Genomic DNA, 26,746 nt, shown 5'->3' with positions numbered 1-26,746 from the left:
CTTTTCACATCTAGAGAACTGATGGACTCAGTGCAAACTGAAGCATCTTTACTACTACTACTACTACTACTACTACTACTACTACTACTACTACTACTACTACTACTACTATTACTATTAACAACAGTAACAATAACAACTACTACTACTATTACTTATTTCTTCTTTTTCAATAGGGGAATGTTTTGCATGATTATCCATATTTTTAATGGATGTTGTTTTGCTTTTAATTTATTCAATAAATAGAATTTATTTAGAATTAAAAACAGAACACTTGCATATACTGCCTAACATTCATTATAATTGAATCTCCTCATTCACAAAGCCATCTATTCTAGGTTAGAGTAAAATAATAGCATTCTTATTAGTCTTGCTACATTCAGACTGCCCCCCCAATTTACCCTTTTTCACTATTGAACAGCTCTACTATTTCCTATTGTATTGCATTGCTCTGATTATGTTACTTAAAACAAAAAAAAAATATTCAATGGCTCCCCAGTCTCTTATCAAACATAAATTCCTGATTAGGTCATTTATGATATTTCATAATTTGGCTCAAACTCATTCAGGCATAATGGAACCATTTCTTGAAAACCTCTGTTGAAGAGGAATTCAATACTTCCTGGGGGGTTGCTCATTCCATTTTCCATAGCATTTTGAACATTTCCCTAACAGCAAACCTTTGACTCTACAATATCAGTCCACTGCTCCTAGAAAAAAAGTCTCATCCTTTTTTTTCATTCAACAGTTCTTCAAAAATACTTGAAAATATTTTCATGTCTCCCACTATTTTCATTTCCCCAGTATAAATATCTCAAATACTTTCAGTTTTGCTTCATGGCATTATCAAATCTTTTCTATAACTTGATTAACTTCCTAAAAATGTGATATTCAGAGCTGAATATTAACATCAAAGATGTGTTCTAACCAGAAAAGAGTGTAGTGGAACTATTACCTCCTTTGTTAGACAGTAGGATTTTATTTTTACCTGCAAATCACAGTATTGATAATATTATAGTGCAATTAGAACTAACAGATCATATATGTACTTCTAAATTTGATTTTTCTGAACCCAAGAATAAGGATTTACATTTACACTAAGACATCAATGGATTGGTGATCTAACAATGAAGTTATTTCTTCCAATGATATAGATTACTTCTCCAACATTCAGGTCACAGTCTAATCTCAATTTATGGTATCTGACTTTTGATCATGTCCTCCTAATATAAAATAAGAGGTATATCTAATGTACTATGATTCTTTATTTAGGTTTCTTGATGTGGTCTGGTTACCCATAAGCAGTTCATCTGTTATCCTTTTTTTCTTATTCAATAATACCAGTCCATATCTTTCTCTTATTTCATATATATGTATACATACACATATAAACACACACACATATGTGTGTGTGTGTATGTGTGTGTATATCTTTCTAGTTTTTCAATAAGGATAATTACTGTGAGGTATTCAGATTCAGTTGGGAAAAAACTTAATGTTGAGGGAGAAAACCAGTTATAGAATCACAGTTATCTTTTCAATTAGCTGAGTGACTATTAGTGAATTTTTTATAATTTCAGTTTCCTCATTTATTAAATGAAACTAATATTCACACTATCCATCACACAAGATTGTGAAGAACAGGATATAAGCCATACTGATTTTTTTGTTGGACTTCATATATTTTTCTTTTCAAGAGAGGGTTTCTACTCAAGCTCCTCATTAGACTGTGAGCTTCTTGAGAAAAAGTATTGTCCTTGTACTCTTAGTACTCTGCAGATGGCTGGCACATTGCAGGCCCTTAATAAATGTTTGTGGACTGAATGACAATAATAGTTAATATTTATTTATCACTGTAAGGTTTGCAAAATTCTATTAATTATATTATATTGATTTTTAAATGCACAAAACAAAATAGTATAAAAAACACAGTACTTATGCTATATACAGGCACATATATTTGTATGTACTTATATTTCTTAAACAGACTAGCTTTAAGAAGATATCACAATTTTTCATGATACTTTTGTTGTTTACTTGTTCTTGGTTGATGACATAAGTTCCCAATAAAAGGAAAAATTATAATTATCTTATAAAATGATAATTGTCAACATTGAATAAAATAGACAAAAGAGACACACTAAACTTTTTTTTTAAAACCATTAATCCATTCTTGGTAGGAAATTAATAACATTAATAACAGGACTTTTGCAGAAATTCAGAGTAAGAGAGAATGAGTTATTCATAATGCAAGCCCCCAAAGTAGACAAAATATAAAGACATCCATTTCTTAAAATATTGCAAGTAAGTATAAGCTAGAGATCTAAATCAGCCATAGGCAAACTATGCATAAGGGCAAAAGCTACCTATGGTCTAATTTTGCATAGCCCTGAATGGCTTTCATCTTTTTTTTTAAGTGCATTAAAACTTTATTTTAATATGCAAAAACCATTCTTATTATGAGGTTGTACAAAAGCAGGATGTTGTGAGGCCCATCATCATAGCTTGCTGATCCATGGCCTATATAATCTTTATTCTAAGACAGTAAGTCTATAGGTTATTGGTGTAACTTTGCCACATTTCTATTTAAATATTTGCATAATATGAAAACAGGAGACTTAAAAAAAAAAGTAGTGCTAAACACAGACTATTGAAAGATTCTACTCAGAGAAATAGTTGTCAAGAATTGGTTTCATCATACACCCAAAGGCAACAAGAAACAGGATCATGAGATGCTTGCACCTGCTCACAAAGAGACTAAACAGACCACCATGAAGATAACTACAGTTTATATATCAACAATGCTTGCAAAGGGTGAAGAAATAGAAAAGTTATCTAAAGAATGTGGCAAGATATTCCAAGTGAAATCAACATATACTTAGATATAATGATATAATGTTAATTCAATGTAAATATATATTGGGGAGTAGGGAGGAAAAATTGAAGACTATTCTGGAAAATATGGTTTGGGATCAAGAAATGACAGTATTCAAAAGTTTATAGGCTGCTTAAACCTATATAATGTGAATATTTTCTTAAAGTCAACTTGGCAAAGATTGTCTGACATTGTAAAAAGCAAAATTGGCTATAACTAATAGAATAGAGTTGGAAAGTATCTTAGAAAATTATCTAGTCAAATCTTCATTTTTAAGAGGAAAACTGAGGCTCAGGGATGTTAATTTACCCAAAATTTCACAGGTGGTATTAAGTTAAAGTGTTTGAATCAGTGTTTTCTAACTCCAAATATAATGTTCATTCCACTAAAACATCTGTTGCAGTCATTTCAAAACAACTGACTGACTATAGTTAAACCTGTAAATGATTAAAGCAAAGGTCAAAAATAGCAAACTGGAAGAAAATAGAAAGATAATGTACCATTACAGTACTTCAACTTAGCTGACTTAAAGAATTGAGGTAAGCAAAAACTGGAAGAACAATGACGGTCACAATAAATGTAAAGGACAACAACCCTGAAAGACTTCATAATTCTAATCAATGCAGTGACCAATCATGACTTTGTAATCCTAACTAATGCAAAACAATTGCCCCAACAAGGATTCAGAACACACATAATTTCTTTGTTTCCCCTTTCCCCCAAAAAGGAGAGCAACAGAACATAGTATTTTTAGGCTACATTCATTTGGGATTACTAAGAATTATACACACATGTTCTGAAGATTTAATAAATATTGACTAACTCCAGCTAAAAGAAAACTAAAGGACTATTTCCTCAAATTATAAAAAAGAAGAGAAAATTAGCTTACAGAAAACCTGTCCACATCAGATGAAAATCAGAAAGATAATATGAGATACAGAATGGAATTGATCTGATATTGGTTTGTGTGTCTGTGTGTCTTTGTGTATGTACACAAATGCCTGGTTTGTGAGATGTTTTCATTGGTGGCAATCATAAAAGCTCAATATTTAAACTATCACTTCAGGGCTTTATGAGAGGAAAACAGAGTTAAGAAGAGCTTTAATGACTCTTTTCTTTCATTTTTTTCTTCACTACACTATCCCTAGTTAGCCTCTCATTCCCAGTTGCCTTCTCTTTTCCATTTATTCCCCTCTTGAATTACTTTTAATTTTATATTTTACAATGACTACACGTTCCATTCAGGACTCACAGTCACATCAGAAAAGACTGGAATTAAAGAAATGGGGTTCTATGGAAATGAGCATCTTGGGATCATGTGGACCACTGAATTTAGGATGGATAGTTTCTCTAATGCAATTCAACTTGATCTCTTCTTTTTACTCAATTTTCTGACATTTAATTCCACAAAATTCCATCTAATTCTAATAATCTCCCTATAGCTATAGAATCAAAAAAGCCTATAATCATTATAAAACTATTAATTAAATATAATTCAAAGGGCATAGGAAAGAGAGAGGGTTAAAAAATAAAAGTGCCCCCAAAGTATAAGGAAAAAAAAGAGGATCAATGAAATATTTTTAAATGAACAGAAGGAAAGTTAAGAAAGAATCACAAATACAGAAGTTTTGAAAATTACCTGCTGAATTGATAATATAGGGAATCCCAATATGCTTAGTGTAATTTAAGATTTTGGTGACATTATGTTTTGAAAAAAAGTTGAAATAATAAATATTTATAATTTCATGTATAATTCTCTTTTTCTGATCTATTTATTGGTATTTAATTTCCATTTTTTGGAATAATTAAGCCAAAAGAAGGGATCCAAAAAATAATAGGTAGTCACATAATAGTTTAAGATGCAGCATATGATCAAGGATGACTTGCATATAAGAAGTGATATAACATATATTATTTTTGTATTGCAAAACGGTCATAAGTGTCAAAATTTGACCTGTATCTCAAAATGCCCTGGTTCACCCAGTCTCTGTCCTCTGTCGGGAGTACATGAAAGCGAAAATTCAATGAAATTACTGCGATTAACTGAAAAGGGCATTTCTACAAGCAATGTTCAATTCTTAACTAATTTATTTCTAAGTTCAGAACATCCAATGCCAGTGAAACAACAAATACATATATATACATGTGTGTGTGTGTGTGTGTGTGTATATATATATATATATATATATATGTGTGTATATACACACACACACACACACACACACACACACACATATATATATATATATATATATATATATATATATATATATATATATATATATATATATATATGTATATGTATGTTTCCAATTCAAGGACTCCAGAGTTAAACTAACCACATTTGTTTTTTATTCCATTGTCCATTTTATGTTTTTTTTAAAGTATTTATGATTTATTTATGATTAGTTACCTTCAAGGATGAGAATCTTTAAAAGGATAGCCAGAGTGCTACCTTAGTAAAATCAAGATATTTTAAAAGGGGAATTAGGTTTTAGCATATTAGTTGGTTGAATTATAAAGAATTATGAAAAAATTATTTGCAGGACCTGTTTGAACAAGAAGATATTGGAGGGGCTACAATCTTTATTAAAGGGAAGGGCTCACACAGGAGAAATTATGAATCATCAAAGCTGATAATTAAACAAAAAAATCTTGATTTTTCTGTAGACAATGCTCTATAGTAAAAAAAGTTGAAAGGATATTTTTTTTAAAGCCAAGAGTTGAGGAAGGTAAAACAAGCAAAGAAAATTTAGAGAAAAATGAAAAATGAGATAATAATTATTCTAAGGTTGGGTATGTAGGCATCTCTCTTTTTTATTGTTTCTTAGAGAAACTCAAAGTATAACAAAATAAGACATTTCATATCCTATACCCAGCAACTCTAAGTATTGTTCTCCTTACTGGGTCCCTAAATCTATCCAAGGGTCAACTTGAGTTGTCCCATATCCTTTGACTACTCAGGATTGCTTTCCCCTTTCTGTACCAATCATTTAGCATTTATCCAATATAGACATGTTGCCAGATATATTTCTATGTGTTTATCTTATATTCCAAATAAAATTATAAATTTTTAATACTTTTAAATATCAAGAATGCACTTCTTACAAGTATCAAATTTATGTGTTAAAGATAAAGTAGGGGCAGCTAGGTGGTGCAATGAATAGAGCACCGGCCCTGGAGTCAGGAGTACTGGAGTTCAAATCCGGCCTCAGACACTTAATAATTACGTAGCTGTGTGGCCTTGGGCAAGCCACTTAACCCCATTGCCTTTAAAAAAAAAAGATGGAGTAAAATATGAGAAAAGAACAAAAGAATTAAAAAGAATGAAAAGTTCATATCCTAGAACCAACTGAAAATGTCACAATTCAATAATTTCACTAAAAATATCTAATGCATAATGCCACTTACAAACATTAAAAATATTTTTAAAAGGCTAGTTTTGGGGGATGACAGTTGAAATTATTCATTTACAGTATTACCAAAAGTTCTAACTTTTGAAATTGGTTGATAAATTTAGTTTGTGCATTTTTTTAAAAAGTAATTTTCAGGGGCAGCTAGGTAGCACAGTGGATAGAGAACTGGCCCTGGAGTCAGGAGTACCTGAGTTCAAATCCGGCCTCAGACACTTAATAATTACCTAGCTGTGTGGCCTTGGGCAAGCCACTTAACCCCACTGCCTAGCAAAAAAAAAAAACTTAAAAAAAAGTAATTTTCAAAATTTTAAAAACCTGAAAAATAACGAAACCTCAGATAAAATTTAGAACTTATGCAGAATTTTATTTTATTTTATAACAATGTTTTAAAAGCCAAATTTGCTATATTTTCCTTATTAATACATAGATTATTAGCTTGCACATGAATGTCTTGGCCTACAGCCTAGAATTTTATCGATTAAACAGACATTTTCCTCCAGGCCATTTTCTGAGGGAGGAAAGGAGGGTGAGAAGTGTTATACTGAAAAAATATAGTGAGATACATATTGGAAGAGGCAACTGCTTTTCAAATCATAATTTTAGACCCCACCAGACAGTTAAATTATTCCTCAGAAAGGGATTTAAGTACATTCATATAGAAAATGCATAAAATCACAGGATTCTAGAGCTGGGGAAAAAAATAGGTTGAAAGCTTATCTACCTCACCCTCATTTTACAGATGAGAACATTTACAAAGTATAATTATACCAGCTAAATACTAAAATTAAAAGTTTGGTTTTTTTATTCTATTGTCCATTTTGTGTTTTTTTTTTAAAGTAGACTCAGAAGTTCCACAATTGTATGTTAGATATAAAGCTTGTATAGAGGGAACTTGGGGGATCTACTCTCTTTTGCATTGCAATAAGATATAAGTGTCAAAGTTTGACCTGTATCTCAAAATGAATGATGCCCTGGATCACCCAGTCTCTGCCCTCTGTCGGGAGTACATGAAAAGAAAAATTCAATGAAATTACTGCAATTAGCTGAAAAGGGCATTTCAACAAGCAAATGTTCAATTCTTAACTAATCTGCTTCTAAGTTCAGAACATCCAGAGCCAGTGAAATAACAAATTATATATATATATATTTCCAATACACAATTCAGGGACTCCAGAATTAAACTAACCACAAGAACCTAAATCAATAGCATGAGAAATGTTTAAAAATAGTTTCTTTCCACAGCAAGGTGACTGAGTACAAACCCTACGCCAAATATAGTCCAAGTGCCACAAGACACCTTTATGAATCAAGTTTGAAAATTCTTCGCTTAGAGCGCTCCCACAAAAGGATCTTCTCTACATAAAGAATATACAAACAAATGAAAAAAATTTATACTTCTCTGTTTCTGTCTCTGTCTCCTGCTTCCTCTCAAAACTTAAACCAAGAGTTTACTCTAATGCAGCCCCCTCTTGTTTTGATCACTGAAATCACTGTTGAAAGATGTAAAGTTAAATAGTATATTTTCCTTTTTTAGAATGAGAAACTATAATTCATTCTCTAAGGATAAGGTACTCTTACAAAATGGATGCAGTTTTGAGGACTTGTTACCTTTTTTGCTTAGCAATAACTATTATGAAGAGTTGATGGGCAATAAGAAAATTATTTGTCAAGCAGGCTCTATTTGAGAAGCAAAATGGTAGATAAAGGCATCTAGGTGACACAGTGGATAGAGTGTTGGGTCTGGAGAGTTAAAATCGGACCTCAGACACATACTGGTTGGGTGACCCTGAGCAATTCACTGAACTCTTTTTGCCTCAGTTTTCTCATCTGTAAAATGAGTGGGAGAAATAACCAGAAAATTACTGTAGTATCTTTGCCAAGAAAACCCCAAACATGGTCATGAAGAGGCAGGTACAAATGAAACAACAGAACTACCTAACATGTTTGATAAAGGGGCAGCTTGGGGTCAGAGAGGTCCAAGTTCTGATCTAGCATGTGACACATATTGGTTGTGTGATCCTTTCACCACTTGCCCAGTTAACTCTAAAACTCCAAGCTATAGAAAAGCAACGAGATTTTTATTGATAGGAGTCTCCTACCCAACAAAATCACAGGTCTAGACCATTTAAAAATTGAATAAACAAACAAATAACACCATACCCCATACAAAAATTGGTAAACTCAAGAAACCAAAAAGTAGGAAGAGGAGGTAACTTGAGGGGGATACACAAAAGTCTTCATATAATAAAAAAACTATATGTTGAATTTAGGACATAATAACTAGAACTAGGTGAAATAAAGCAATTCATTAAAGCTACTATGTTTGTTTAAAGAATTTCATAAGTTAATGGTTAACAGCTGAGGACTACATTCCACATAGTTTAGACTATATGTATGGTCCATGGTCCAAAATCAGAGGAAAAGAAAACTCTGTTCAGCTTTCCCCCCCCACATCCTTGTTTTTTTTTTGGGGGGGGTGGGAGTGAATGGAAGGAGGGGGTGCTGTTAAGATTGTCAGACTAATTCTAAAATTCCCTGGCCATCAATCTTGATCCAGTAATGCAGAGACAAAAACTAACCCCTTTAACTGGGCCATCTAAGATATTCTTTGACATGTGATCTTTTCGAGTTGATAAATAAAATTTAGATAATAGCTATTTATTCATATTTTTCTCCTGCTTTTTCTTACAAATTAGGAATCATTTTGTTAGTTAGCTTAAGTGTCATGAAAAGGAACATTACTCCCATCCCTATTGGTCCATGCCAGGGGAAAAAAAACTTTATTCCTGCCTCATGGGAGAAACATATTCAGGCCAAATGCTGTTTCTGAATTAGGGCTGAAGTAAGATAGCAATACATTTTAGTCATCTGGTGAAATTACTTGAGGAAATACAATAATTTTCACTAACAGGAACTTAATCTTAGTGATATATGGGTGGAAAAAGTGAGGCATAAAGATATTTTTCCATAATGAAATTGGGAATTTGATTTTAGATTTTTGCAGATGCAGCTCTCATTCAGACCACTTTGGGTTGCTCTTTATTCACAACTCATGAACTACCAGGTTTTACCCCTGCCTTCAAAGTATAATAATAAAACATAATAAAACAAAAAATCTGAGGTTGAAGAGCAAAATCACTGCTTTTCTCTCGCTACTTTTTGGACAAAAATTACTGTGGGATGTAGATTAAAATTAAACAATTTTTGAGAGAATAAATTTAGTAATATATTATTATTATATGAGTGTAAATCATAGTAAAAGACAATCTGCAGGCCAATAAAACCATTTCCTCCTAAATAAAGTAAGATTCCTAATGATGGAAACAAATGTGTTTTCTATTGGTAAGAGGCATCTAGTGGCTTTAAAAAGAACAGACATCCAACCAATGGATATAATTATGAAATTTTCCCCAAAGGGCCATTATAAAACATCTGGAGAATTGTATCCATGTCTAGGTGGCATATTTTTAAAAAGTATAATGGCAAAGAAGTAATACAAAAAAAAGTGAACAGGATAGTTAAAGGATCAAATAAATGAATACTTGAGGTGAGGGATAGAATATATTAGCACTTTTCAAGTATCTTAAAGAGCTATGTGAACAGAGACCAGAGCAAGGATTAATGGACAGAAGAAGATAAAGTGAGGAAAAACTTCCTAACAATTAGATTTGTGCTGAAAAAAGAAAAAAAAGTAAAAATGGGCTGCTTAAGGAGGTAGTAATTTGCCATCCCCAGAGATCTTCAAGTAGAAGCTGGTATGTTGTAAATGATTCTTTCAAGGATAGTTGCACTCAATGACTGCTGCCAAAGATCCTTCAAACTTTAAGATTCTTTGGTTCTTTGACATTTGACACAATGAGTATTACAAGGGTAAAAAAAAAACCCATCAAAGATTGTTTTCTCTCACTCTTCAAATAAGAATTTCTAAAAATTAGATTTCACTGAAAAAGCAGTGAGCTACTTTGTGAAGTAGTCAATTCCTAAGTGGTGTAGGTGTTAAAGCAAAAGCTGTCAAACTATTTGTCAAGAAATTTGGGCAGGATGAGCTTTAAAATCACCTGGGAGTCTGGGGATTTGGGTTATGTTTTACAGGAAGTAGTGGTTCTAGTAAAACACAAGTATTTGTATATTCCTGCATAATATGCATTCATTCCCTAAATAATAGGAACTGAGTAACTGCTTTGTTAGGCATTTACCAGATCCTAATCCCTTTCTAAAATCTTTATTTATTTATTTAAGGGATGGGATTAAGTGACTTGCCCAAGTCACACAGTTAGGCAATTATTAAGTATCTGAGGCAGGATTGGTACTGAAATCCTCTTGACTTCAGGGCTGGTGCTCTATCCACTGTGCCACCTAGCTGCTCCCTCTAATCCCTTTAATGTCTCTCTATTGCCTATAAAAAAATTCCAAACTTCTCAAGCTGGCATTCAAATCCCTTTATAATCTGTTTCCAAATTCCTTTTTTATCTACATCTCCTATTATTCCCTTCCTCCATAGTCAGAATGATATCATCTAACAATAATCTTTAATCTAAAATATTCCCTGCTCCTCTTCAACAACACAAATGCCTAAATTGAGTAGTCTTATTAGCATTGCTAGAATGGTTAAAAAAATTATTCAGATTTTTTCCCCCTAAATCATGCCATTTTTTGATATTAATAGCAATAATAATAGCAATTGACTATATAACTGTATGTATGACTACACACATGCATCTATATCTATCTATCTATCTATCTATGAGGGGGGATAGGAAGAAAGAAGAAAAGGAGGAGAAAGAGGAAGGAGAAAGAAAAAGAAAGGGAAAGGTAGGGGAGTTTTTAAGACAAAAAGTTTAAGAAGTCAGACAAGATCTTCAAAATAATTATTCTTTATAAACTTCTTCGATCTCAAGCAAAGGAACTGAATAACAAGTATAAAACAATTATACTTAAATTCACAAGAAACAAAACAGCCTCTAGACAAACTTAAAACCTCTTTGAGTTTATATCAGTGAACTATATTTTAAAAACTCAGTGCCTACCCCCCAGCCCCCCAAGTAAATAGGCAGGTTTATTTGCCTGGGATATCAGAACTAGAATAGGGATATCACACCAGGTACTTATTTGGGGTTCATCAGAAAGCATCCCTTTCCTCTAGTTATCTGGTTAGAAACAAAGAGAACGGAAGAGAGCAGAAGTTGAATTCAGATGGCTAAAAATAAACTTGTGCCTATGCTTGTCTTGGGTCTGAGGGGAAGAGTGACAGGAAACCAGGTGGAACCAGCTTCATTGAGGGGCAAGGATTTGAGAAAACATTATTAATTCCCCCCCCAAAAGGAAGCTGAGGGAACCCAGCAGGCCAATCTCATGTAGTCTACATACAGCATCAGGGAAGAGAGGATGACCAGAGAACAGATGATGGAAGAACACTAAAGAAAGAAGGAAACATCAAAGATATCAAAAGAAAAAGCTTCTATAAAATCCCAAGGGTACAATTAAAACCAACAGAAGGGATCATAAAAGTAGAAGAAAAAAATGAATAAAACACAAAGAGAAACCAAAGTACAAGTGTTAAGCAAATAATTTCATATGAAGGAGAGTGTTTCACCAAAGACAGAATTCTGGGAACCCTCCAGAGATCCAGAACAACTATAAGAAACTTCAGAATGGCTCAAAAGGGAAACCAGATTACTAAAAGAGAGCCAGAATAAATTTAAGTCAGAAAATATGGTTTGCAAAGAGCTTTGCATACATTATCTCTTTTGAAACTCTCAATAGTTTCATGAAATAGATACTAGAAGTATTATCATTCCCACATTAAAAAAATGGAGATGTGGACAAGTACAAAACTTATGATTCCTAAATGAGACACCTAGGGAATTTGGTGAAAACTTAATCTTAGAAAGAACAGTTCAGAAATCATCACATTTAGTTTTTAACCTTTTTTTAGGAGTCCCTTCTCAGAATGCTTTTAAACTTATTAAATGAAATTCATAGGATCACAAACCAAAGGAAAAAAAAGGTATAATTTTTTTCTCACCTTCTCAGATCCCCTGAAAATCTAGAGGTCTATTGACACCAAACTAAGAAATCTTAATCTAGATAAAAAAGGGAAAAGGACATACACATACAAAATATTTATAGCAGCTTTTTTTAGGGTGGAAAAGAATCAGAAATTATGGAAGAAACAAACCATCAATAGGGGAATGGCTAAACAAATTACAGTATATAAATGTAATGGAATACCACCATTCAATAAAAAATGTTTAGCAGGCAGATTTCAAAAAACTTGGAAAGACTCATATGAATTGATGCTGAGAGAAGTGAGCAGAGTCAAGAGAACATTGTACACAAAACAGAAACATTGTTTAATGATCAAATATGATAGACTTAACTCTTTTCAGTAATATAAGGATCAAAGACAATTCCAAAAAACTTGTAATGGAAAATGACATCTGCATCCAGAGAAAGAACTTTGGAGTCTGAATGTAGACCAAAGTGCACTGTTTTCACTTTTTCACTTTGTTTAATTTTTTCCTTTCTCATGGTTATTTCCTTTTATTATGATTCTTCTTTCAGAACATAACTAATGTAGAAATGTTTAATATGACTGTACATGTATAACCTGTAACAAATTGCTTGCTGTCTTAGAAATTGAGTATGAAGGGCGGCTAGGTGCCACAGTGGATAGAGCACCAGCCCTGGAGTCAGGAGTACCTGAGTTCAAAGCTGTCCTCAAACACTTAATAATTACCTAGTGGTGTGGCCTTGGGCAAGACACTTAACCCCATTGCCTTGCCAAAAAAAAGCCAAACTCTAAATAAAAAAAAAGAAATTGAGTATGGATGTTGACAAAAGTTGGAACTCAAAATTTTACAAAAATGAATGCTGACAGCTATCTTAATTAAATGTAATTGGAAAAATAAAATAAAATAAGATAAAAAAAAGAATTTGATCTCTTTAATCCCCTCAATTTACAGATGATGAAACTTAAGGTTAAGAGAAGACAAATGAAATGCTCAGATCACATAAATAATCAAAAAGCAAACACACAGTCAGCAAATTAGTAGATTGGAGATTTATTCCTTGGCCCTCTCCTTAAACTCAATGTTCATTCTACTGCACCATGCTAGACTTTGAGAAATATATATTTTCCACAATGTCACTCAAAATTTCCTAGCTTCTTCTGAGGATTTGGAACACTTACAAGATGTGATTCTAAATCTGATAGTTTAAATCAGCACAAGATGCTGCAATAAAACTTCCTCATGCAGAGATTGGAACATGCAGTCTTGCAAATTCCAGAGAAAACAGCTCTGAGTCATCTATAAATTCATAATCCATTTGCTGAACAAGTTCTTCTGACAATTTTGAAAAGGCAAAAAAGGACAAAAGAGATTGTATAGTAATGAGTGTGCTAATTTAGCTACCATGCCATGAAACAGAGAAATAGCTGCATTTTGGTGAATTTATCACTATTAAAATACTGCCCCATTTGGTGTTTTCTAAGATAATTTAAGAAATTTTAAAGGCTTCCTCTGATTAATCCCTTCAATATTCCTTCAAGAGTAGTTAAGGGTCATTTTAGTTTAACTTACTGATAAATGTCCAAATCAATATTGATTATGAGTAATATAATATGAGAAGGAATAAATAAATGAGGAGCCAGTAGGAAGATCACTTTTGTGATCCCAGATCTAGTCATGAGAGAGACCTTAGAGACTATCAGCCCTCACATTGTGAAGACTCAAGGAGATTGAATGATCAAAATTTGATGTAAAGAGGAAATGTGACTTGCCTACATTTATTCATCTAGTCAAAGGAATTTTTATTACTATCAAGGTAATACTCTGCCAGCATTTCTACTTCCTGTCAGTACCACTCCAAGCACAGGCTTGTGATCAGTTGCTGATGCTCCTTCCTTCCTAATTCTCCATCTCTGATCCCTTAGTTCTTTAATTCATCTTCAAGAAATGAATGAGAAGGGATGGATATAGGGGACAAGAAGAAGGAAAAATTCTTATCCAAAAGGAAGTAAATAAAAACAATCTAAAAAATGTGTAAGCTGTCAAATGATATGCAAATCACAAACAAAAACATGGTCTTTCTGGCTAAAAACATCTGAATGTGAGCATGGAAAAAACAAAGCTGTCCCCAAATAAGAACCTTCTACAAAGATTCTCTATTACTTTTTTTGAAAAACATTTTTATTATTATTATAGAAATAATCAAATAACTTTACATAACTTCTTTCATACAAAGAACTCAAAGTACTTAAAATATTTAACTCCAAAAATACCTTACTTTCAAACAGAAAAGACACTACAATCCCAGGTACATCTTATTTATATGGAAAAAATGACTAAAATAAATCATTTTAACAGTGATAATTAACATTTCAAAGAGGATTATATGTCTTACAAAGGGTATAATTTTAAAGATTTTTAAAAAACTGATGTATTTAAAATACAATTCTATTTATGAAAATTCAAATTTCATCATATTATATTATGAGACATACCTTAAATTATAAATATTCAGATTTCCATTTTCATGGGGAAGAAAACTGAATTATAGCTTACATGAATATATACAAATGTTATAAAAATAAACTGTTTATCATTTTTAAAAAATTGTATAGACAACCAATATTTAGGTTCACAGAGAAGTTATACAATTTTCATTTCTTACCTATCAAGGAAAAAAACTCTACATACCTTAATGCCTAAGACTGAGAGAGCATAGACAGCATCCACCCTGACATTTCTTTCTTTGCTCTGTTGAAATCTCATCATGTGATCTTTGGAAAAGCCCAAACCTTAGTGTTTCAGTACATACTCTTGAAGTGTGGCCTTGTTTCTCACTTAGGCCAAAGGGTGGAAGGACAAATGGATAATTGAACACATTTTTTTGAAATCTTTTGTTCTTACAATAAATGAGCATTAAGTGTCCTATGGGGAGAACAATATACTTAATAGATGCTAGAAGAAATATCAGATGTAAATACATCCTAGTACATCAAATGCTTCACAATCTGGTCCCTTTCTCCTTTCCAATTTCCTTATACAGTATACCTCTCCAAACACTCCAAGGTAAAGTCTGATCTGCTTGCAACTATTGTTCCTTCTTCATGTGTCATCTCCAGATTTCATAAACTCCTTGACCCTGACTGTCCTCCTTGACTGGAATACATTTACTTCTCACCTCCACCTCCTTGAAGCCTTAGCTTTATTTAAGGATCAGCTGATGCCACCAGCAGGCCTCTTCTGTTTTCCCATGGCTCCTTGTGTTTTTCTTTACAAGGTTGTCTTAAAGATACTGTGTTTATCTTTTATGGAATTTTAAATAGTGTCTTCCAGAACTTGAAGGACTGTCCTATGGAAAAGTAGGTTTAAACTTAGTCTCTTTGGTTCCAGAGGTAGAAGTTAGAGATAGGTTTGAAGATTGGAAAATATTCTTAATAAATTAGCTGTCCAAAAATGGAATGGGCAGCAATAAGAGTGGGTAGGCTTCTTTCCATCTTTGAAGGTCTTCAAGCAGTGACTGAACAACCTCTCATCAGATAAAATACAATGGAGATTACTTTCATGAATACGTTAGACAAGAAGGCTGCTGAGTTACCTTCCAGTTCTCAAATTCTGCAATTATTTCATTAAAATGCCCTGTAGCAAGAATCTATTGCTTCAAACATTACTGGATGTATGGGGAGAGCAAGAATGGAGTCAAGGATTATCTGGAAGACATATACCTGAGTGACTAAAAGGATGGTGGTGCCAAGAGTATATAGATAAAGAAGGTTTAAAAAGGATTTGGCAGGGTGACTAGATGGCACAGTGGATAGAGCACTGGCCCTGGAGTCATGAGTACCTGAGTTCAAATCCAACCTCAGACATTTAATAATTACCTAGCTGTGTGGCCTTGGGCAAGCCACTTAACTCCATTGCCTTGCAAAAAAACTAAAAAGAATTTAAAAAAAAATAATGGGTAGACTGAGTTTGGGATGATTATGAAAAAACAATTAGAAATGTCTAATAGACAATTGGTGATATGGGAAAAAACTAGATATCAGGGAAAACCTAGAATCAACCTGGGAATCATCAGCTTAATGATGATAACAGAACTGCTAGGAGATGACTTCAAATTAATATGTGTGTGTGTGTGTGTGTGTGTGTGTGTGTGTGTGTGTGTTTGTGTGTGTGTGTGTGTGTATGTGCTTGTACTCATATACCTGGGGGGGAGATCACCAAATGAGAGAGTATACAGAGAAAAGAGGAGACATTCTCGGAGGCAGATAGATGGCCCAGCAGACCAAACACTAGACTGGAGGAAGGAAGAGAATAGTTTAAATCTAACCTCAGTCACATAGTACCTTTGAGCCCCTGGGTAAATCAGTTAATCTCTCTGCTTCAGTTTCCTCATCTGTAAGATGGCCTAATAATAGCACCTATTTCTCAGGATTATTGTGAGGACAAAATGATATAAAATTGTGAGTGCTTTGCAAAAAAGCTATTAAAATGATATTATAATATTATCATCATTATTACTACTATTATTACTTTTCATGATGGCTCCTTGGGAGATGCCCACATTTAGCCAGCAGGACATTGATAAAGATTTAGGTTACTGAGGAGCAGATAAACAAATTGGATGAGAATGAAATAAAGGGAATATTCTAGAGGAACACTTGATCAGTAGCTACAGAGAGGTTAAGAAGGATAAGGACTAGGGCTGCTAGGTGGTACAGTGAATAGACCATTAGCCCTGGAATCAGGAGGACCTGAGTTCAAAGGCCTCAGATACTTAATACTTTGCTGTGTGACCTTGGGAAAGTCACTTAAGCCCATTGCCTTGTAAAAAAGAAGGAGGAGGAGGAGGAGGAGGAGGAGGAGGAGGAGGAGGAGGAGAAGAAGGAGAAGAAGAGCAAAAACAACAACAAACAGAAGAAGAAGAAACTGAGAAAAAGTCATTCTCATTGCCAGTTTAAGAGATCACTGGTAACATTAGGTTACCCTTGTCAGTGTGAAGGACCATCTTATCAGGAACCTAAGTGAAGGAAGAGTTAGTGGGGAATAGTATCTGAAAGATGTGGGTAATGAAGAGAAATCAAGAGAGCTGAAAGTTTAAGATGGTCAGAAGACTTCTGCTTTGGGAATGCAGGGAAGGACTACCATGAGAATCTCTAGGAAAGAGGATCCAAAAAGCTGGTATACTTAATGAGATAGAGAACCAGTTAGAGGGGAGAAAGACTGCTTTGCTGCCCTGAAAAACACAGTTGTGATTAGCTAACATAATTAACTAAAAGAAGTCTTGAGGTTTAAATGAGGCATCCAAGGATAGGGGCAAGGACAATCAAGGATACAACCAGGGAAGTCTCAGGATCCAACAGCAGTCTTTTGGAACATAATATGAAGAGAAAGAGTAGTCAGAAATGTTAATAAAAGTAGCTGCTCTTGGTAGTGGCAAAGACAGGTTCTGCCAACTTCTTTCCATGTCTCTCAGTTGATTTATGGGGTATAGAGCCAGTGGATGTTAATTTTCATATCTTGAATAAAGTTAGAAGTCCTTTGATAACTTCACATCAGAGCACCTTGGGATTCAAGTAAGTCCCATGCATTTCCTTGAACATTCTTACTCAAAAGCATATACTTAAGCAGAAGCTGTAGAATGGGAATATTATTAGAAAAGATTCATGCATGTGTCATCAAGATCCTACCAAATTTGAAGTTCTATGAATCATGTTTAAAAAGAGAGGTCAAAAGCTAAGGATGCACATGATAGATGAAGGATTCTTAAATTTCAAATATATCCAACATACCTAAACATAAACACACTCCTACTTTATATAATGATGATGATGATGACGATGATGATGATGATTCAGATAGCCTTTATTCTGAATGAAGTACCAAGAAAAACTGTATTTTGAAGTTCACTCAAAGGCATTTTTTTTGTTTTTTAGTATTTATCAACTTGGTCATTGGCTTCTCATTTGCTCTAGTTGTAACAAACTGTATTGCAGTTTTCAACTTGTACACATAAGGACAACATGCTTACAAAAAAAAAAATTAAAGAATTAATGACAATAGCTTTATTCTGGAATATATGCCTTGCCATGCCCAGTAGCTACCCCCTTTGCTACTGAACCTAATATTTACATCTTCAAAGAAAAAGCAGAGCCCAGAGTAATTTTCATTTTCTTAAGTATCATTCTTTTCATGCAAGAGATAACCCAATGGGGCAGCTAGGTGGCACAGTGTATAGAGCACCAGCAGTACCTGAGTTCAAATCCGGTCTGAGACACTTAATAATTACCTAGCTGTGTGGCCTTGGGCAAGCCCTTTAACCCCAGTGCCTTGCAAAAACCTTAAAAAAAAGAGAGATAACCCAAGTATTACAGAAAAATATTGAATCTACTCAGATATTTTACTTAATATTGGTGAGGGAAAGATTTTTTTGAACCATCATTCTAAATTTGGCTTTTGGTTCCTTTTTGATTATTTCAACATGAGGGGCATGCAATATGTTCTTGGAAGGGGAGGAGTTATTATCATCATGAAGTCTATAAATTGGGTTTTTCACAAGTTAAAAGCATTAATGAAGATGGAAAAGAGTTCATTTTCTTCTACTAACATAGGGTAACAAGAAGTCCCAAAGTAAGTGGTATTCAGCAATCTTTTTTTACTTTTTTGGTTTTTGCAAGGCAATGGGGTAAGTTATCTGCCCAAGGTCACACAACTAATATATTGAAATTTTATAAATTTAAATAAAATTTATAATATAATAATAAAATTAATATAATGAACATCATAATTTATAATATATAATTATATAATAATAAAACATAATGGATGAAATAACAAATAAATATTAAAAATAAAATTTATAAATTTAATTTTAAAAATTTAAGTGTGTACAATATTTAAAAACAACAACATCTGGGAAATGGGTATAAAAGGAATCATGGAACATCTAATGAAAATTAGTTTATGGATCTACTTGAAATTAACAATTAAATATAAAAGAAATTGAGTTCAAAGAAGAAATGAAAATAGATTAGTGGCAAAGAAATGTATGTGTTCTCTTAGCTTAACAATATAGGAGAATGACTTACAGAATTATAAATGCATACAAAGTCAGGATTAAATTTTATGATTAAATAAAATTTCTGAAGCTATCATGACTTTTTAAAATGACTTGTGAAACTGCTGCCAAACAACATTTGGGTTTAAGAAAATGAAAATTTAGGAAGTTCTGAGATGAAGACAAAAGGAAATAAATAAAAAAGAAAAATAATAATAGTGACAGAAAACAGTATTTTCATGCTCTCCTTTCAAAGTCTGTGTATGATATAATAATGAGCATACTAGACTTGGAGTCAGAAAGTTCTGAGTTCCTCTGAAGTTTTGTGACTATGGGCAAGTTGTTTTTAAAGATTTTGCAAACTTAAAAGGATTAAATAAATATGAACTGTTATTATTTTGTACTTCTCAACTTCTTTTAAGAGATTCAAATAGAAATGATCCTAGGAAAAGTCACTCTCCTTGATTCATGTTCTATAAACTACTGAGTAGATGGATAAATTGATGACTTTTTATAATTGATAAAAGTATTGGAATATAAATCTCCTGGAGGTTCATGCTAAACATTTTCAGGATAACTCTAATAGTAGAAAGGATGATGGCAACATGTATGGTATCATGTTCCTTTCAGTTTGATTTTGTCTATCAAGTCCTTATATTTAAAAACGAAGTTCTATAGAGGTTATTATACCCATTTGGTATGGAACAAATAACAAAACATTATTATACAGACCAATGTTATTATAAGGCATTGGGACAGGAATGGGGAGAGGTATTAGACCTGTGATTTTACTGCCCAAGTTGAGGAAGTTCTCTTTACCAATGCAAGTCAGCACCTTCTTACCAACTAACAGTTTTATAGAGTTGTTTAAAACACTGCAAGATTGAGTGTCTTTCCTAGATTCATATAATAAATAGGCCAGATTTTAACTTAAGTCTTCCCTGAATCGGAAACTAGCTCTACTACATTGACTCTCTCAAGGGTTGAACATTGCTATTGCTTGTATAATTATATATTTCTTATTATTTTTTATTATTATCATCATCATCATCATCATCAGTAGCAGTAATATTAAGGCACATTTTATCTTGTGTGGTATAATCAAAACCTGGAAACCAGTAAAAATATTATGTGTGGTTAAAAAAAAAACAGGAATCTGAAGAGTGCACAATCCTTTTATTCATTCTTTAATGGGGAAGAGTATGAAGGATAAGCAGGAAGGCTGAGCCTGACTAGGCTGAACATTCTTCAGCAACAATATCTTCCTTGATGAAGATATTCAAAAGGAATATAATACAATGGCAAGCTTGACTCAGGGCAAATCACCTTCATATGCAGGTCATCAGAATCTTATCAGAGAAATTCAGCTGGAGTTAGAGATTTAGGGTAGAAGAAAATAAGGATCTATCCTTTTTCTGAATGTGATAAAGTAATCCTAAAACTCTAGAATTACTTAATAACTTCACCATCAAGAAAAAACATCTACAGATACCTAATTAGCCATGGAGAAGCAATGTGATGTAGTGGGAAAGATTTTTTTCTGAATCTTAAAACAAGTTATGTGACTTTTCTTTTTTTTAGGTTTTTGCAAGGCAAATGGGGTTAAGTGGCTTGCCCAAGGCCACACAGCTAGGTAATTATTGTCTGAGACCAGATTTGAACCCAGGTACTCCTGACTCCAGGGCCGGTGCTTTATCCACTACGCCACCCAGCTGCCCCCAAGTTTTGTGACTTTCATGCAACCTTACTTTTCTCATCTGTAAAAAGCATTCCATCAATCAACAAACCAGACACAAAGTTAAGCTCTGGATATATGATGCAAAAAAAAGACGCAAATGGAGCCTGACCTCAAGTACACTTTTATTAAGGGACCAACATCTACATATATAAGTATGAATCATACATGTAGGCATTTTATACATATGAATAAAAACAAAATAGGAAAAGGAATGTTGAGTTGAATTATCTTCAAGGAGCCTTTCACCTTTAACATTTCACAATTCTAGACTACATAAAGGTTTGCAGAACTGAGCTGAGCAATTTAGTTCTACCTTATTAAATCAGCCATAGTGTTTGTCAAAAACTCTTGCAAATATCAATTAATAAGTTTCATTGTTTTGCTCATTATATAAGGAAAACAAACTATGCAATTGTATCTGTTAGCAAATTTCAAAGTTCTGAATATGAGGAGGGCTGACTGATACATATAGAACATATACATCTGTCATATATAAGTACTCTTTATACACCTATGTGAGTCAGAATAATATTATATTGTAATAACATTTTAAAAAGTTTTGAGTCTTGAAAGTTTATTTTTAAAATATATATCAAGTCTATTAATAATATTTTTAGTGAAATATGCCCTGTACTAAATTCAAAGAGAAGGAAGATTCTACATAGATATTATACATATGAATTACATATAAGAGGATCAAATGAGATAATATGAAAAGGATTTTGCAAACTTATAAATGCTAACTATTTATAAATGGTAAAGTTCTACGGAAGCCTGTTAGCAAGTGATATAGTTTTAAAAGTAATAGATTTGGAACTAGAAGAGCCTTCAAACTAAGTTACCTAAATCAATATCCTCATTTTACATGGAAATTAGGGTCCATACAGTTCAATTTACAGAATTAGCAAATAGGAGAGATGGATATGGCCCAATCACTCAAATGAATCTTGCCTTGTGATCCATAAAGAAAAGGTAAAGAGGGTAAAGAAATTATTGCCTGGTTAAATGAGCGAACTACTATACTTGTACACCAGAAGCCTATATCTTTGTGAGGCACTACAGACGGATAACAAGTTAGGCTCAGAGTTCAAAGATGAAGATCAGGCTAGATCATATTTCTCATATTGTGCATCACATTTCTTATATTGTGCAATGCTTTCATATGATTCTAAATTGCTCCCTGCTGCAAAAGGCCATCATTTTAATAGCAATATACTCTTTTCATGTAGCAGTATTGCTGCAAATGACCTAATACTGCAATATTAGAAGAATCAAGAGTCATGGAAAGATACCCAGATAATCTAAAGATTTTTGTAGCATTATTGCCAGTGATAAATTCCAAGTAAGAAATGGAGAAAGAGATAACACAAAGGATGGAAAAGCACATAGCATCTGGCAAAAACAAGATAATGGATAACCAGCCTGTGATATCCAGGAAATAGGATAAGAGAAAATCCTTTAACACAATAAGAAGATATTCTATGGAAAATTCATGGAACAAAAAACACAAGATTTGATGAGCTGTATTTTTCACTGGTAGAATGAGTATCTATATCAGTGAAATTAGATATCTATTTCAGTTATCATCATGAAGCTTACAAATTGGATTTTTCACAACTTAAAAGTATTAGAGATGATAGAAAAGAATTCATTTTCTTCTACGCTCATAGGGTAACAAGAAGTTCCAAAGCAAATGGTATACAGAAATCTTTTTTTTCTTTTTTGGTTTTTGCAAGGCAATGTGGTTAAGTGACTTGCCCAAGGTCACACAACTAGGTAATTATTAATATGCATCATTTTTATAAATGTAAATAAAAGTTATAATAAACATCATAATTTAAAATATATAATATAATTATACATAATAATAAAATATATAATAAATATTAGAATAATCTATAATAATATAAACAATAAAGTTTATAAATTTAAATGAAAAAAATTTAAATGTATATTTAAAAACAACAACATTCAGGAAATGGGTATGAAAGGAATCATGAAACATCTAATGAAAATTGGTCCATGGATCAATTGTGAAATTATCCATTAGGTACAAAAGAAATTGAGTTCATAGAAGAAATAAAAAGAGATTAATTGTAGAGAAATGCTTGTGTTCTCTTAACTTTTAACAATATAGGAAAATGACTTATAGAATTGTAAATGCATACAAAGTCAGGATTAAATTTTATAACTAAACAAAATTTCTGAAACTGTCATGAGTTTTTTTTTTAAAGGAATTGCAAAACTGCCCCCAAACAGCATCTAGGTTTAAAAAAATGAAAATTTAGGAAGTTCTGAGAAGACAAAAAAGGAAATAAATAAAAAAGAAAATAATAGCAGTGACAGAAAACAAATCTGGTTTTTTTAAACAATTATAATATATTTAAAGTGACCAACTAAGTACTGCAACCAATCACACATTAATCAGTCCCATTGGAAATGAGGAATTTTACAATTAGTTGGATGCACAGGATGTAAATATGAATTTGCTGGCAGCTAATGTGCCTGAGAAAGGGTGTTTCCTCGAGAGTGATGATCTATAAAGCAAAGCAACTGCATTTTTTCAGTTAAGTCTTGCTACAGGGCATAGAAAGACAGGTTTAGGACACCCATCCACTTGAAAAGTAGCAGACAGACTAAAAAGCAGAGGAAAACATGTGACACAATAGCATTGACATTTAAAATGAATTAAAGCTCTCTTTTTCTTTCCACCTAATAGGATTATTTCAAAGGATAAAGCATAATTACTTAAGTGGGAATATTGAATTTAAGAGAATCAACTAAATTTTCCCTGTTTTCATTATTTGGTAGAGTATACTACAAAATTTCATAGTCAACAAGAGAAAATACTCTATAATAGATTAGAGGTATTCATTGGGGGCATAATGACAAAAAGTCTATGGAATCAACTGTTAAATATTTGCTTACTGTTGGGCAAAAAGTCTACTGAACTCAGCCGACACAGAATATCAATATTGCAAAGATTCTACCAACATTATTCTAGGAAGTTGTTTACTGATGCCTCTTAAATAGATGTTCTTCAATTTCTAAGACAATCACATCAACCAAATTAATGGTGGCATGATTTGCACATTATGTTTATTATAGTGAGGGGAAAGTTGTGCAAAGACTTTCTTCTCACTTACCTTTTCCAGAATCACCTCACCCCAAAGTTTGGCTTCTGTTCTGAATGTTTTGAGAGTCTCTTGATCTTTGGATGGTTTTCTTTCCCATGAGTGAGGCACCTCAGGGTATACTACAGCTCCAGGCAAAGTGCCAGTAGGTGCTGTCCAGCAATAGAATGGTGACACTACAGTATATCCAAATTTGTTTCTCAATGGACTAATCATCAGAAATATCTTTCCTCACATAATAGTGAAACACCACAACATGTCAGTAAGGTGGCCTATGACAACATGGTACATACAAATATGATTGTTGTAGGGTTAATTGTCAGGGCGACTTTTCTTCTCAGACCTTCAACCATCCTCCCTCCAAAATCCAAAGACTGCCACTGCATTGCCAGTTGGCATCATTTATGATCAGAACCACACCAGTATATCATCAATACTATATTCAAACCTCCAACTTTCATTACTACCTACTTGTGAGAGACTTCTGAATCTAATTCTTGATTTCAAAAGCATTCCTAATCCTACACCTCAAAGGACAATAGAATGAACAAAAGTGACTTTGGGCCAGTGTATCTCCATTCATTTGGAAAGAATATAGTGAAGTCAAACTCAAATAGAAACAGGGATCCTTATAAGTTGTATATTGACTTAGAAAACCACAAATTAACTATGCTGCATTATAAGTTTACTTATTTGTTGTTTTAATGTTACTCGTGCTAACAGATGATAGAATCAGCATGAAGAATGAAGATATATTTTTATATGAACAATGGGGTTATTTATTTTGCCTGTATTGTAAAACATCAACAAAAAAAAGAAAAGAAAAACAAAATCCTTATTTCTTACAAGGGTTTTGTTTTTCTTTTCTTTTTTTTTTTTGATTTTTTACAATAGTCAGAGGAGATAGAAAGAGAGAACTAATTACTGGCAAAAAAAACCCCACTTAAAAATAAGAAATAGTACATAGATAACTACCTTTATAGTGAACACTTCAATTACAACCAGAAATGGACATTCCATTTAGAGCATATGCTCACAATAAATTATATTCATCTATGTCCGCTCTTTAAACTCTTGCAAATCCTTCTGTTAGTTTGTGATCAGCCTTAAAGCATAGTGGTTGGGTAACTACTAAAAGTTTAAATCCCTGGTACAGTGAACAGCTGGGGCAAATAGGCAGCTTACCACAGAAGTCAGTCAGGAGTGACAGCCACAAGAATTAGCCACAAGATGAGTATGCTGATTAAAATCAGCAAAGGGAAAAATGAAATCAAAACAGAACAAATAAAAATTTGATCTTACCACTGACTTTAAGCAGAGGGTTGCGGAAACATTTCACTTAATTAAATTTATTTTTTGAATGGAGATAGTGTTTTTTTTAAGCTTCAAAAAGCTCCATTTAAACAAATTATTACTGGTGCTTAAGGAGTTATCCTATGAACCTACTATGTGTTTCTTAGTATTTCTGCTCTTTTAAACCTAATGAAAATTACTCAATGTAAGCCATTTTTCAATTTACTAAAAATCATTCACTTGGAAAGCTTTTATAAAAATCACAATGACTAATATGTGAAGAAATGGGGTCAGAGGTGGAAACTAATCAAAATCAATGGGCTGACAAGAATTTAAAATAGACTCAGTACATTGCAGGTTTCCAGAAATAAGATCCACTGGCCACGTAACTGATTTGTTTTTAATTTTATGATTTCCGCCTCCCCCCTTTCTCCTAAAAGAGATAATTGCAACTCTAAAGGAATCAGTGGTGAGCTAATTCTAACAATGCTTGCCAATTCTCTAAGTCATAAATTAAGGAAGATTTTTTAAAATTGTGGTGGCACCTACTAACGTCATCTTTATTTCCAAAAAGGTTGGCTAATGTATCTACTAGAAATTATATTTCCCCCAGTGTCTCAAACTAGCTCCACATTGATTTATTATAAGAAATTTATTTAATAATCCTACAGAAAGCCAAGGACCTATATACATTTATGATAATGTAGTTAAAGCTGCTGGTCTTATTTTATTTCTTTTTCCAGTTAGAGAGAAAAATGCAGGCCAATAATTTGCCTTGTACTAATCTGCTTGCCTGTGAAAATAAAAGTGCCCAGTCTCTATTTCACACTGACATTTCACATGTCCTTATTGTTTACCTAATGAGAAAGAATCAGGAATAGAACTGGAGAGAATAATGATGATGGAGACAGCAGATGGTACCATCTCAGCTTCAGGCTTCAGAGGAAGTAGGCTTGATAGGAAATGACTATGATGTACCAGCTATCTGAAAGTCTCCTTTTTTTTTCAATACCACAAAGTTTACAAATAGAAGGATTGAATTATAGTGCCTTTAAAATGCTATTTTTTGAACCACAAAATCAGTAGTGAGCAAAAATGGCAACAGTCCTTTCCATGTTGTTTTATCGGTGTGAAATTTTAGAAAAGCAATTGCTGCTTCCTACCCCAACATTTTAGAATCATTTTTAGTAAGTCTGAAAAATGTCAGAGTTGCAACTTTAGTTCA

At 32.9% G+C, this 26,746-nt stretch overlaps 1 protein-coding gene across 5 annotated transcripts in view; it reads right to left on the bottom strand.

Annotated features, from left to right (window-relative positions):
• The window catches only part of TRIO (trio Rho guanine nucleotide exchange factor), a 600,806-nt gene that overhangs the window by 301,520 nt on the left and 272,540 nt on the right, over positions 1-26,746 (bottom strand). The window lies entirely within an intron of this gene.

Source organism: Macrotis lagotis, chromosome X (assembly GCF_037893015.1).
Source record: "Macrotis lagotis isolate mMagLag1 chromosome X, bilby.v1.9.chrom.fasta, whole genome shotgun sequence".
Classification (NCBI taxonomy): domain Eukaryota; kingdom Metazoa; phylum Chordata; class Mammalia; order Peramelemorphia; family Peramelidae; genus Macrotis; species Macrotis lagotis.
Note: the sequence above shows the minus strand (reverse complement) of the source record. Positions and strands in the feature narration are given on the sequence as shown.